General features: G+C 39.6%; 1 pseudogene; it reads left to right on the forward strand.

Annotated features, from left to right (window-relative positions):
• Positions 1-9146: 9146 nt before the first annotated feature.
• LOC111745442 lies at positions 9147-9265 on the forward strand (annotated as a pseudogene).
• Positions 9266-11464: the final 2199 nt, after the last annotated feature.

Raw genomic sequence — 11464 nt, forward strand, 5'->3', positions numbered from 1 at the left:
TAATAGATCAAATTTGCTAATTTGTAATTGAAATCTTTTATAATTTTACAAGGTTTTTCATCTTCATGTTTTATCAGTTACTGCGAGAGGTATATTAAAGTGTCCTGTTCTGACTGTACATTTTTTTATTCCTTCTTATAGTTATGACTGTTTGTATTTTGTATGTTTCAGGAGCATGTTATTAGGCAAACACAATGTGGGATTGTTGCATCTTTCTAGTGAATTGAACTTTTATCATTTTGTAAGATTATCTTTGCTTCTAGCAGTGGTTGCCCTAATTTTATTGAAGTCAACTCAATAGCAAAAAAAGCTATAAACTAATTTAAAAATTGGCAAAGGACCTGAATAGATATTTCTCAAAAGAAGACACACAGATGGCCAATGGATATATGAAAAGATGTTCAACATCACCAATCATCAGGGAAATGCAAATGAACACCACAATGAGATATCATCTCACATTTGTTAGAATGGCTATTCTCAGAAAGATAAAAGATAACAAGTGTTGATGAGGATGTGGAGAAAGTGGAACCTAAACTGGTACAGCCATTTTGGAAAACAATACGGAGGTTCCTCAAGAAATCAAAAATAGAACTACCATAAAAATGGGATCTCAAAGACATATCTACACACCACCATGTTCATTGCAGCATTATTCACAATAGCCAAGATATAAAAACAACCCAACATCTATTGGTGGATAAATGGATAAAGAAAATGTGAGAAACACACACAGACACACAGACACACAGACACACAGACACACAGACACACACACACACACACACACACACACTGGAATATTATTCAGCTATGAATAAAGGAAATCCTGCCATTTGCAACAACATGGATGAACCTGGAAGACATTATGTTATGTGGAACAAGCCAGACATAACTGCTGGTATAACTGCAGTTATGTGTAATCTTAAAAAAAAAAAAAAAAAAACTGAACTCATAGAAGTAGAGTAGAACAGAGGTTGCCGGGAGCTCGAGGAGTGGAGAAATAGGAATGATATTGGTCAAAGGGTCCAAGTTGCAGTTACATAGTACGAATGACATACAGATCTAATACACAGGAATGGCGATTACAGTCAATAATACTACACAGAATACTGGAAATATGCTAAGAGTAAATTTTAGGTGCTCTCATTGCCAAAAAAATATAGTAACTATGTGTAGAGGACATACTGATTAGCTTGACTGCAATAATCGTTTCACTATATATATCAAATTACCATGTTTATACTGTAAATATATACAATTTTTATTTTAAAATATGTTTTTTAAAATATTTACTCCCAAGAGTTTGGAAGCAGTGTTGGATCTCTCAGGTGACCCATCATCAATGTCCTGCGCTTCTCTTCTGATTTGTTTCCTCTCTTTCATCCCACAGAAGCAACTATATAGATATCAGAAAAGCTGCCTGTGACCCACAATATATTCTTCTAAATCTATTGCTTGGGACATAAATTCTGCCTACCGATGTCAGGGCTAAGACCTCTAATGCTCAAATTCCAGATTCTTGAAACTCACGAGCCAAGAACTTCAGTCTTGTTTCAGAGCTATGCTCTAAAAACTTTCCCCCTAGCTAATAAATGACCTTGAGTAAATGGAAAAAGGTCAAGAACCCAATCTAAGAAGAGATAGGGAGACCAATATACTTATTGGAATATATTGAACTTGTGTTCTGTATAATCCTAGGAATTACTTGTTTTTATAAACATGGTTCTAAACTTGCCACATTATTTGCTAATGTAAACTTAGTGTGTGTGATTTATTAATAGAATAAACTACATTGAATTCTACTTTTGTGTTTTTCAGATGAATAATCGCTAGCTATCAAACCACTGAAACCTCAAGAAGCAAATTGTTGGAGACCTGTTGGGTCCTCCCTGAGAATCTGGGGGGCTGACTTAAGAAAGAGCTTCCCCTTGGGGAGCCATTCAGCTGGGAGCCTGGAGAGGGTTGTGGGAAGGACACAGGAATTGCCACCAGACTGACTTCGGTTTTAATCCCAGCGGCACCATGAACAAGTTATAAGAAACCAAGAAAGTTACTCAATCTCTCAAAGCTTGTTTCTCAAGCTACTATAAACATGGGGATAAAAACAACAACAACAACAACAAAAACACCTGTTCCTCAGAGTTATTTGAGAATCTATGACATAATATGTGCAATAGCACACAGCAAAGCCCTAGACACAAGGTAAGTGCTCAATGAATGTGTCACCTGTCCATATCTTTCTTTTAACCAGTCTACAGACCTCGCAGAAAGGTCTATTCCAGCTCATACTGAGTCATGTGTTCGGCAGGAGGAACTCTGTGTATATCCACATATGCGGGACTATGAAAATGGCATTTTATGTGCAGATGTCTGATACCCTTAATTGTACCTTCTTCTAAACAGTCTCTCCTCATCTTTTTCAGCCTTCTAATCTGGTAACACTTCACAGGGTTCAAGTTGATTCTTGCCCCAAAACAGGATACTTTTGCTTTCAATAGTCTACAGCAAGGAACATTTTTCTGGAGATGGTGGAGAAGCCAGCAGCATAATGGACTCAAAATGCTAGCGCAGGACTCAAAATGCTGTAGCTCTCCATCAGTCACACTACAGAGCATATCATGCATAACAAGCAGCAGCTTTATTAGCTTGATGGAGCATGTGACAAATATGAAATGATAGCACGCAGCTAGACCAATCGTGGGGAGATGGGCGGATCAAATCATGGGTGCCACTGACAATAATTTCAGAGGCCAATTCCGACCAGCACTCTTTTTTATTAGAAACCCTCTGGGTGGTGACAAAGTGCGAGAGCCACCCAGCCCTGCAGAGAAGATGACCAGTGTCCAGACCGAACTCTACTGTCAGCATGTAACGAATCTACTTTCTTCTGCACCAGGATGCTACTAAAGTAACATATAATATGAATAAAAATAATTTATTAAAAGCCTACTTTTCATGTGAAATTAGGAAGGATATTTGAGGATTTGTTTCATTATTTTAATCTGGGCAAACTCTCCCGTCATCTTTTTTTCTGAAACACACTAAAGTTCTGTTTGTGACAGTATCTATCTTAGGAGCATTTGTCTATGGCATGAGGAAAATGGGAAGTGATTAGTCAACAAGCCAAAAAACAGGGCAGATGATGGAAACCTCATAAGGCAGAAGTGAACGTGAGTTCGAAAATCAGAGTTCAAACTCCTTCCTTTCCTGACCACCCTGCATTACCTGAAACACAATAAAAAATGCATCATCTATACTGGTTTGGTTCCCATATTCCAGCCAAAAGAACACAGTTTTTTAAGGTACATGCAGATTTCCAATGCCTGTCCTCACATTATTCTGACCTTTCTTTTTTAGAATACAATGCTTATGTAATTTCATTTTGTCCTATTCCATAATGACTTTCTGATCCATAAGTATGTAATGAAATCACATATTGTTGAAATCATCAATTTGCAGACTGTATAAGTCAGACTATGTCCCATCAAATTAAAGTTGAGCCTTTCATGGAGAAAAAAATTTGCTCAATGACCTAGGTGTTTTTCATCTTAAAATTCTTTATGTTAGTACCTCAAGTCAATTTATGTTTCCCTGCATAGTCCAAGTAATTATCATAATTTTCTATTTTATTCTGCTGGTATTCACACAACATTAGGCATAACATTTTACAATAATCCACCACAACCAGTTAAGACTGGCTCTATCGACAATGACCTTACTTTCTGAACTAAAACTAGGACACATGGTCTGCCAGATGGCAGAGTGCTTTACATCCAACCTGTACCCCTGAATCAGTCTGTCCTTCATCAAATCAGTTCTCAAAATGGCCTCTGGGATTATCTTCCTAAGACTGAAATCTGATGAAGCCACTCCTATGCTATAAACCTCTTGAAGTCTCCTTTTTTCCTAGAGGATAAAATCTAAACGTTTTGGCTGGGCATGCGAAGCTCCAAACGGCCGAGGCCAAGCCATCTCTTTCACTATTCCACCTCACAAACCCTTCTGTCCAACCATTCTGGATTTCTCACCATGTCTTAACACAGTCTTTTCCAGATTCCACAGCTTTGCACCTGTTATCCTTTCTGTGGTGCATATGCACGCGTGCACGTGCACAGACACACACACACACACACACACACACACACACACTTCCACCTATCCTTCAAATCAAATTCAAACGTCTCCTCTGAGTATCTTTCCCAGATTTTCTCATGCTGTTAGTTGTTTCTAAACAACATATTTGTGCCTCCATCAAAGCAGTCACCACATTTTATATAAAATTATCTGTTTATGTAGTTAGGTCCATTCCTAACCCACTATATAGTTAGCCCACTATAGTTATAAATGAATGATGTCCAGGGATAACTCCAAATTATAACTGTCTACTGGATACTGGAGTCTGTTTTTCCCTTGCCATCTCATTAGATGGATTCTATGTGGTCAAGACTTCCACTTGGGGGAGATACTTTAAAGATGGTACCAGCAGCAGGCGAATGAGGAGACAGCCTAGTGACCTTTAAGCACTTTCCAATAACTTTAGTATCTTAAATAACTCCTCCAAACCTAAGGTGATAAGTGTACAACAACAGAAATAATCAGCATCAAAACAGTCCAGTAGTTTAATCAATAACTGGCAGTCGTAAGCCAGGTTTCACATCGAGTTTCACCGTGTGGAAAGGCAGTCCAGCTTGTTTGTTAGGTTGAAATTCCATATCAGGTAGAGCTCGGGGTTAATAGCTGAGACTTTTCTGTCTCTAGAAAGCTAATCGCAAACGACTACCATATCCAGTATTGTGGGTAACTAAAGAAGATCAAGAGGTGTACCGAGGGGGAAAGAGTGAGAAGTCAGTTAGTATGGAGAGGCGCTAATTCCAAAGGACAGGGCACGATAATGACAGAAATGCTTTCTTTCCATTCCGCAGAAGTTTTCTTTGAACGCACGCATAAACTCCAGGCAAAAATGCTTTGCTTCAAATATTTAGACTCCTGCTGACAGTCAGAGTCAGTGGGAACCGATGACATGCCAAAGGACACGCACTGCAAGCTCCTAACTTAGAGTTCTGGGGCTAATTAGAAAAATCGCACCATGCCGCGTCATGTTCTGGAGGCTATATTTCAACTACAGAACATGGTAACAGACCTGGCCTAAAAGGACAAAATACCTTTCAAAGAATTCCTGAAGAACAGAAGGAGATTCAGCTCTACTTGCCTCTCCTCGAGCACCCCCCCAAAAAGAAAGAGGGTTAACTTCAACAAGCATGTCTTTCTCATTTCTCAAATTTTCATCTCTCATATTTATGAGATTTTTCCTCTCTCCTTGGCAGTAAAACGATAAAAGTAGAAACCATCATTGAGTTTCTAATACAATGAAGGAGAGTGTCAGCCTTTGCTCCCGAGCCAAAGACCCTGCAGTAGAATTGGGAGGTCCACGTGGACACTTTCCAACGTCCATGTGCAGCTGGTACTTGGAAAGGCGTCTTCGGCTAACGTGGGCTGCTCTCAGCCCCGTCCAGAGCCTGCAGCCAGTTCTGTCTTCGGTGCCCTTCTCACACATCAAGAGCACTGATTTTATTTGGTTCTAATTCCCACTCTCCCACAAGCTGCAATGCCTGGAACTAGAATTGTGACGTGCCTCTCCCTCTTCAGGAGCCTCCATACCATGGGTTTTTCTTGCAGGGATGCAAGCGCAGTTTTTCCAGAAGATGTCATCTAAACCAAACCTAGGTCATCAAAAAGGCATGGCTCAGACATAGTCAAAGTATAAGTCTCTAGGAGAAGAGACGCATCAGAGAACATCGATCACAGTATCTGATGGCAAGTTTCCATCATCTCCAAATAGTCAAAATTATCAAAATCACAGGTCCATTACAAAGTCGCTTTCCTTATCAGCACGTTTGAAGGAAATAACAGGCCTTGGCTGGTATTCATTCAACTATGGAATTAAATTCATCAGAAGCTGCACAATTTGTGTTTTCTAACTGCCTTTTTCTGAGATCGTCGAGAGTCGTTTAGTGCTGATATGTGAACCAAATGAAAGTTGTTCTGAGACGAGAATTACTCAGGCCAAATTACTTGAATGTCAAGTATGTTGATAAGAATAGCTTTTCAAAGGTGTAAACATGTGCAGGGAGCAAATTTAAGCCATTCTTTATCAAATAAATAACCTTGTCCTTGCACCCATTTTTCCGCTGAAGCAACAGAAACCCTAGTAACACATCCTGAGGAAGCGGCAGAGGCCATCGTGGCATCTGTACCTCGTATCCAGCCTGTTTCACCTCCTTCTCACACTTATGATTCTGCTCGCCTTTATCCTCATGATAAAAGCCAAACAAAACCTCAAAATCAAATATTAAAACCCGAGATTATTTATAGGTGCCAAATTTCTTATAACACAGCTACACTACATTCGATCCAGTTCTGCATGCTTACGAAAATTAAGCATGAAGCATCATATTCAGCCTACTTCTGTAGTATCTGGGGTGCTTTGCAGCAATTCAACATGTGTGCGCTTTCTCTTTGGTGGAAAAAAGTACAAAGATAGATGACATCACCTGAAAAGCAAAAGAAGTGAGGGCCTGAGCCTGTGGAGGCAGTTTAATCACCTGCAAGCAGTTGATCATTCAGCATAATACACAGGGCCTTAAAAGCCTGCTGTGACACTCTCATTTGTCCTGTGATAGAGTGCTCATTGCATGGGAATTTAATATCCCCAAAGCAATCAAACTTTGCAGTGCACAGAATGTGCCTATCATCTGTAAACTAGAAGTCACAGTACAAGCCACTTCGCTGACCGGGGAAGCCAGAGTCTGTTTCCCATAGGAAGGTTCTCAACCCCAGTTTGCATACAAGACTTATTTCTGGATGCCCATGCCCCACCTCAAAATGAATGTTTTTCAAAGCTACATAGGCGATTCTGTCACAGACCTGCGTGGAGAATCCCAGCAACGCGCTGGTGACCTTTCAGCGCTGTTGCTGGTGTGTTGTTTTGAAATTCGGGCCCAGTGCATATACTGCCTTCCAGAAAACTAAGGTGGCCTCATTTGTGGAGGTTTTCTCTGCAGGTGGGCAGCCCCCAGAGAAGTTCTCTGATGGAGTATAAATCTCTCTTTCCATAGAAACATGCAAATCTTCCGGCCGTACTGCTCCTGATTAGCCTGGGACAAAATGTCTTGTTCCAGGCAAAGTAGGTATTATTATCATCATTTTATAAATAAATGAAAAATCTGAGCAGTAGAATGACTTGCCCAGTTTCATATGACTGGCTAAAACATGGCTGGTTCAGAGCAGGACTAAGATTTTCTACCTCTAAGTTTTTTTTCTGATTTTCAGCTGTATTTTCTATTGTGTTATCTTCACCTCAGAATAAAATTTCAGGTTAGAAAACCAGTATGTTGTCTATAAAAACAATAAAAAGCTGTTTATTTTAAACCAGTGGTTTACAAAGTGTGGTCTCTGAATAAGCAGCATGAGAACCACTTGGGGATTTGTTAAAAATGCAAATTCTCAGCCTTCACCCCAGACCAGGAACATCAGAACCTCTGTGGGTGGGGCCAACCCTCCAGGAAATTCTAAAACCTTAAGAACCACTGTTTTAATTAGGCAAAGGCCAGACTATAAACCTTTCTCCTAAAAATCTTATTGAAATGAAACTCCATAAAAATATTTTCAAAAAACTCAAAGATGAAGCCAGAGAGAAGTAATTTAAGGCTTTATTACAGTAACTAAAATAAATGAATATTTAGCCAAAGCAGCAACATTTCTGAAGTCTACACCTCAAAACTGCTACAGAGCAGTAGCGGTGGAATTCTCTAAAGGTCTAAGTCAAAGAGTCCACCATAAGCATCGGCCAAGCATATCTGCACCTGTGTTCTCTGCGAGTCCCGCCCCCCCCCCCCCCACCCCCAATGACAGAGGATCCTACGGGTCGTCTTTACCAGATGGTTCCTTTCGGAATTTCCATCATTTCCACATAATGTTTAGAAGGTGGAAAGTGATCTATTCAGGGTCATTCTCAGTCTTTTCACAGCTCCTCACGTGCATGAATCCTCCCTTGGTTTCTACCACCCAACTCTCTTCCAATTCATTCCTGCTCTCTGGCACGTCCTTCTCTCTCTGCTTTGCATGATCATCCTCCTCTATCCAATAATTAAACGACATTAAATGATGAAACTCCCTCGAGGGTCTGTTTTAGCCTTTTTCTCTTTCCAGTTTCTATATTCAGGCGATTGTGTCCATATCAATAACTTCAATTTTCACCTATTTACAGCTGACTCACAAATTTGTGACTATTCCTAAAGTACAGACCTTTTTTTGAAGTTCCAGACTCATATAAACAATTATTTACTAAATGTCTCTACTTTGATATCTCAAAGGCACTTTAAGAACAACATAAGACAAAATTGCATTCATCGTTTCCAGCCTCCGACCCCACCCCTGTGGTTTCCTTGCAGTGTAACCATTGCAAGAGTGAGTGACGCAAGCTCCCATTCTGGTAAGCAAGGCAGAAATCTAAAAAACATCCTCGATACTTCCTTCTCCCTCACCCCTGATATCTACCCCAAAACCACATCTTGTTTATTTGAATCTGTCTACTGCACTCCATTTCCTCTATAGCAATCTAATCCAAACTACCCACATCTTGTTTGGATGGTGGCAGTACTTCTCCCATATAAACCACTACTAGTCCTGCATGCCGATGTTCATAGCGGCATTATTCACGGTGACCAGGACATAGAAGCAACCGAAGTGTCCTGCGATAGATGATTGGCTAAAAGAGCTGTGGTACATGTATACAACGGAATATTACTCAGCCACAAGAAGAGATGAAATACTGCCATTTGCAACAACATGGATGGACCTTGAAATAATCATGCTAAGCAAAATAAGCCAGACAGAAAAAGTTGAAAATCACATGATATCATTTATATGTGGGATATAAACCTAAAAGCAGCAAATGAACAGGACAAACAAATAGAGACTCATGGACATGGACAACAGACTAGTAGTTACCGGAGGGTTAGAGGGAGCGGGGAGGAGAGAGGTAGAAAGGGTAAAAGGAGTCAAATATGTGGTGACAGAGCAATCTACGGGAGGTGAACACACAATATAAATATATATATGCCTTACTGTTAAAATATACAGCAGTCTACGGCCATGCCACCCTGAACAAGCCCGACCCCGTCTGATCTGGGAAGCTAAGCAGGGTCGGGTCTGGTTAGTACTTGGATGGGAGACCACCTAGGAAGACCAGGCGCTGTGGGTGTAGAAAATAAAAAATAAGGGATTGTAAGCTGACAAGGTCCTTGCAATCTGTGAAGTCAATCAAAAGTTGCCTCATCTAAAATATATATATATATATATATATTATATATATACGTATATATACAACTGAAACTTACTGGATTTCATTAACCAATGTCACCATTAAAAAAATAATTAATTAATTTTAAAAAGAAAATAAATAAAAAATAAACCATCACTAGTCTATTCTCTAGAATGCAGGGTGATTTTTTTCAAAGTACAAATCTGACCACTTCATTCCACCACCGCTTAAACTCATCAAAGGCCCCCCATTAATCTCAGGCTAATGATCCCAATGCTTACTATTGCCCACAAGATCCATCCCTGGCCTGGATCCCGCCTGCCAGCCCAGCCTCATCTGAAAACCATACTTCCACTTTCCCTCTGCAGGTTAACCACATTGGCTTTTTCTCGAATGGGCACATTCCCTCAAGTCATGGAAGCTAGAATATACAATCTCTTTGATCTGACCCATAACATCCCCCTTTCACCTCTTCTTTTAGGTTTTATCTCACCCTGCAGTTAATTACCCTACTCCTAAGTTCTCCATCTCCACGTTTATCATGGTTGTAAATTTCCATTAAATTGTATAATTCTTTGATTGTCCGTTGCCCTCACTAAACTACAAGCAGCCCCCACGAAATCAGGAATCATGTCTACTTTTGTTCCACTATTGTATCCTAAGTCTCTCACACATTTAACAAATATCTGTGTATCAGGAAATGTTCTAGGTACTGAGGACACAGTAATAACAAGACAGAGAAAGTGCCATCTGTTGTGGTACTTACACCGTAGAGATAGGAGACACATGACAAACACATTTTTAAAATAAAAAAAAAAAAATAACAGATAATAATAAGTGCTATGCAGAGAATTAAAATAGGATGATATGATAGCATGTGACAGATGTTTACTTCACAGTGAAAGAAGAACTTTTTGGAGTGGTAGAGTTGAAAATTTCAGTTACGATTTGAATGACAAGAGATAATCAGTCATGTGAAGATCAAAGAACATTCCAGGCGGAAGAAATAACTACTGCAGAGACTGTAAGATGGGAGCCAACCGCTGGCACAATGCCAGGGTCATTACGATTGTTCAATAAATATTAATTGACTGTTGTTACAGCAAATAGGCCAATAAGCAGAGCCCACGGAGGAGTCCCTAACTCAGGCTTCTCTTCTTTAGGCCGTGAGGGGTGGAAGGGATGAGGAGAAAGGGGCATGTGACATGAATGGTTTCTGTTGTAGTTGTTATCGACTGATAGATCCTCAAGGCTGCTTTCCAAGCACGCGAGGTGTGACACATTGATTTTTGTAATTTCTATTGTGAGACAGGGATGACTAGTCTTATTGACAAGAGTGATTCAGTAACTTGCACACAGTGAGACTCTGGACAGGCTGAAGGAAAAGCTGCAGTGTCTCATTAAAACTATTTTCTTGATTTAAGGTTCCCCTTTCAAAGTTCAGCTAAGTGTGTAAACAAATTCATAATATCTAGAGGATCCTTCGAACATAAAATATAATTTTTAAGTCCAGAATCATCGCAAATCTTTTTTCCAGCCCTTGGGCACTCTTTCAAATTGCAGTTGTCCTTCGTTATTTTTCTCTTCCTCTAACTCCAGCGAAACAATAAAACTCTACGCATTGACTGATGAATAAGACATGCTCTTCCCCAGGCAGAAAATGGGATCAAAGCAAAGTATGTTACTCAAACCATCAGCTTTTCTATAAAGCAAATGTTTCTTCATAGGATGAACTAAAATGTTAAAATATTTAAGGTATAAAAGAAGATGGTCTGGAAAGTCTCTTAAAATTGCTTAACTGCATAAATAAATTGGCACGTTGAATAAGACTTTTAAAATAATCAGTTTTCAAATTTTTTTTTATAATGACTGTGTGTGTGTGTGTGTGTGTGTGTGTGTGTGTGTGTGTGTGTGTGTGTGTTATGAGAAAGAGGAGAGATTTTGGAAATTTTCTAAATAAAGTTATTTAAATAAAAGAGCCTCGTGCCTTTCTTTTTGAAAGACATCTCTTGATGACAGAACTTAAAGATGCTTCGATTACCCCAGATCATTATCACTGATGAACTAATAATCAACTCTATATAAACCGATTCAACTTATTCAATGGCAGTTCCTTTGGGAAAGTTACCTATTCCCCCC

Source organism: Pteropus vampyrus, unplaced genomic scaffold (genome assembly GCF_000151845.1).
Source record: "Pteropus vampyrus isolate Shadow unplaced genomic scaffold, Pvam_2.0 Scaffold6, whole genome shotgun sequence".
Classification (NCBI taxonomy): Eukaryota; Metazoa; Chordata; class Mammalia; order Chiroptera; family Pteropodidae; genus Pteropus; species Pteropus vampyrus.